This window comes from Priapulus caudatus, unplaced genomic scaffold (genome assembly GCF_000485595.1).
Source record: "Priapulus caudatus unplaced genomic scaffold, Priapulus_caudatus-5.0.1 Scaffold910, whole genome shotgun sequence".
In the NCBI taxonomy this organism is placed as follows: domain Eukaryota; kingdom Metazoa; phylum Priapulida; class Priapulimorpha; order Priapulimorphida; family Priapulidae; genus Priapulus; species Priapulus caudatus.
The window spans coordinates 56,480-60,588 of NW_014577971.1; the positions used below are offsets into that span (position 1 = coordinate 56,480).

A 4,109-nucleotide genomic window follows, 5' to 3' on the forward strand; every position below is an offset into this window, starting at 1 on the left:
ATAATATTATATTTATATTGATGTAAATGACATTGCCCTTAAGTTAAGGAGTGAATGTTCCCCCTTCTTTTACACCTCTTGACCTTTGACCTTTGACCCCCAGCTTCGACAGCCCAACTCGTTTTGACGATCCCCCCCAATGTGCCGAATATCGTGACCGTACGTCGAGCGGTTAAGATTTGTGCACAACTGTTGACGGTCGGACGGACGGACGGACGGACGACCGGACGGACGGACGATCATGCGATTCTACAAGCTGCATCTGACTATGTCAGATGAGCTAATGATGGCAAATATTCACGAACTGTATTTACTACCAAAGTCTTGATGTTTCTCTACTCTATTTCACCTATTATTGCCGATAATTTCCTGTAAATAGTTTAAAGCTCCTCTGCAACACACAAGTACACTGCACGGGCACACGCACTCTGCTGTGCGCAAACAAGAATATATAGTCTCTATTCTCTCTGGAGTCTCTTAGTCTATACTCTAGATATATATATATAGTCTCAATAATTTTGTTGTTGAATGTTTGTCACCTTGTCACTTGTGCACAGTGTTGTACGTGCGTGCGGTATACTTCATTGTGTTGCAGAGGAGCATTTGAACAGTAAACAGGAAGTTATCGACAATAAAAGGCGAAAGAGAGTAGAGAAACAGTAAGACATTAGTAATAGTATATTAGTAGTACTACTACTAGTATATACATTTCGTGTTTATTTGCCATCATTTTATTATATTATTGGAACGTTCCAAGTGCATGTGGACAACAAAGTTGACATTGTTCAAATTGTTGAGTGCAGACAGTAGGCCTAGAGAGTGTTGAGTGTTGTTGTTGATTTGACATGAGCTAGGTTAGCCACAACTAAGTTCCCTTCTCGCTTAACACTACGTTGGCGAGAGGCGTTGCGTTGGCGAGTCCTATCACGTGTAACAGTCAGAGAGCCTGGTCGGTTTAGGGCTATATATGATAATATTTATATTGTAACTACTAACTGGGGTACTAATGTATACACTAATTAATGCTGATAGGGTCTATGTCCCCCGGGGTACTGCCGGAACGTACCCTGGGTACGGTCCGGTATACCGGAACGTACCCTGGTACTATATTATGTGCCGGACCGTACCTATAGCCTCCTCCACTAACGAGTCTAGGGACTCGCCTACGCATACTCCCTAACCCTAACCCGAACCCTAACCCTAATCCTAACCCTAACCCTAATCCTAACCCTAACCCTAATCCTAACCCTAACCCTAATCCTAACCCTAACCATATCAAATAGTGACCAGGGTACGTTCTGGTATACCGGACCGTACCCAGGGTACGTTCCGGCAGTACCCAATTGGGGAACATAGACCCTATAAGTATAAGCCTAATAATATTTAGATACAATAATGTAACCCAAACCCAAGAGGATAGGGGTCCTCTTGGGTTTGGGTTACATTATTGACATTCACATTGTATCTAAATAATATTAATAATTATACAGTAAGTCAGTAGGCTTGTTTGTTGTTGGTAGTACTAGTAGGTAGTTGTTGTTGGTAGTTTTTGGTTGTAGGCTAGTTGTTTGTTACTAGTACTTGTAGTTGTAACTAAAGTATAGTATAATTAGGAAAAAAATATACGTGAGCAGCAAACATACAATTTTACATTCATCAGTTTACATACCGTCAATACAAACCGACGTTCAATAATCACTACTGACGCTTGAACAGAAAATATTTCACATCAATTCATGCTTCTCACTAATTCAGGATAGATGGGTTCCTCCTCTTCGTCGCAATAGTAAAACGACAAGGAAACCTTTTCGGTGTCGTCTTGAATCAGTGACTAATCAGCGTACGCCTAGTGATCATGTGACATAAAATGGCGATGTCCATCCAAACATGTGGCAAGGGCCAAACATACTGACATAGGTAGACTTTCACACTGTCACTAGTACTGCTACTACGAAGCAGCACCATATTATGCATATATATATATATATATAAATTGTGTAAAAAGTTGAATTTGTAACGATTGTAAACTTCTAAAGAACGCTTGTACTGTGCAGGCTACGTACAATTTGGACTTCTTCTGACTGTCCTGACTCCTGCCAGTCCTGGTACTGGTAGTGCCTATACGAGTGGTACTGACTACTGTCCTGAGTACTGGGTAGTGGTACAGTCAGGTACAGCCCTAGACCGAATAATTCTGTCTCATATTACCTTTTTTATATTTTGGTGAGGGTTATTGGACCCTCCCCCCCCCCAATAATAACCCTCACCAAAATATAAAAAAGGTTATATGGAACAGAATTATTCGGTCTAGTACAGCCCTAGCTCCAAGAAACGGTATTGCTAGGGTTAGAATACGTGTAGAATAGGTGTATTGACGTTAGTCACACAGCCTGGTCGGGTTAGTACAGCCCTAGCGGCCCAAGGATAGAGAACATGGGGCCCAATAAAACCAATGTGCCTAAACCTAACCCTAACCCTAATTCTAACCCTAACCCTTACCCTAACCCTAACCATAACCCTGACCTATTATATTGATATAATATTATATTTATATTGATGTAAATGACATTGGTTTTATTGGGACCCATGTTCTCTATCCTTGAACCGCCCTAGCTCTACGGTCTAGTACTATAGCCCTAGCAGGCACTTTTATTGAACGCTTAATGGTAAAATATTGGAAAATATACACGAAATGTATTTACTACCAAAGTTCTCTACGTGGTTCTCTACTGTAGTGCCCCTAGGGTAGAGTCGACTACGGTTTGACAGACGTTAGTTCGTAACGCGTGTCCAGTAGTGGGATTCAGAGTCCGCTCCTGTCGATGTATTAGGCAGGACGGCGATGAACACGTAGCAGATAACAGGTAGTACCAGATGAACAGAACACGGTGAGATTCGGTTAACGATACGGGGATATAGCTTTTATTGCGTGTTACTAATGTACAAATGATTCCCCTGCATTCGTATATGCAGCGGACCTTTTATTGATCCCGTCTAATATCTACGCGTCGCCGGCTCCGTCTGCTTCCCTCACGTTCGTCCTTGCCTTGCGTGGATCCACACAGTCTCCCAGGTATCTCCCCCGCCGTCGCTCCTAGCTCTACCAGAATGCCGTTCTTCGCCCGTTTTATTCCCCTCTCCCGTTCGGCTCTGGTTTACACCTACCTGAAAAACCTGTGCGTCTATCCTCTCGCTACAACGCTGCCGTTCGCTCTCTCTCTGTTCCTTCCTCCCTCTCCTTCTTCTTCCCGCCTTCCTACCTATAACCTATCCCTGAAAAATAACTCTCCCTCTTTTCCGTCGTCCTCGGCTGCTTCCTCTCCTTCTTCCTCTTCCTCTTCCCGTTCTTCCTGGACCTGTACCTAACTGCCTCTTCCTCTTTCTCCTCGTTCTCGGCTGCTTCTTCTCCTTCTTCTTCCTCTTCTTCCTAGACCTGAAAATAACTGCCTGAGCTGCGATTCTGTGCTCCTTATATACCCAGCCGGCCCGCCGATGGCGCAATCGCTGTGCCTGGCCGTACCGTGGTGACTCACCCCGATGTCACAACCCGAGGCTGGCACGGCCTGTTGCACCATCGTATGCAACTCGCTTCTGAGAAAATATTCCTTGTTTTCGGCCGACAGGCCGCAGCACCAACAGTAAAAGATGGCCGCGCCCAGGTGCCAATGTTTACATGCGGTCTATATCTATGTGCAATCTATCTTATCCTCTCTTTAGTCAATATACATGGTTACTCTCCCTATACGGTGAGTTCAGTCTATCCATCCCGATCTAGTCTACTACTCCTGTAAGTTATACACCCCCGAAATCTCCACACTACGTCACACTCTAATTAATTCTATACTATATAGCTATAACACGCAACTTGTTCGGTTCAAGGAATCAGATATAGAGATGATGTCCAGGACGGTGATTGGATAGGATCAGGGAACAATTTCAAATGTGCTATACAAAATAAATTTTGCATAGCAATTGGATAAATTTGTATAGCATTTTTTTTCAGACAATCACAGTGCAAATTTACACCGCAGTGCATGCTTGGCGTGTTATCGTGTCGGCCTGTGACAGGCACAGCTAGCTTAAGCCTAGGACACACTAGCGATTCTGTC

The 4,109-nt window shown here is 43.7% G+C and overlaps 1 protein-coding gene across 2 annotated transcripts in view; it reads right to left on the minus strand.

Moving 5' to 3' along the window:
• LOC106814346 (tRNA-splicing ligase RtcB homolog) overlaps positions 1-1,701 on the minus strand; it is a 39,215-nt gene extending 37,514 nt beyond the window's left edge. The window contains exon 1 of one of the 2 annotated variants that reach the window (XM_014818646.1): positions 1,670-1,701. The gene's annotated coding sequence lies outside the window, so the exon portion shown is untranslated. Of the gene's footprint in view, positions 1-1,271; positions 1,313-1,669 lie in introns of those variants that run through there. The other variant, XM_014818647.1, reaches the window with a different exon arrangement.
• Positions 1,702-4,109: the final 2,408 nt, after the last annotated feature.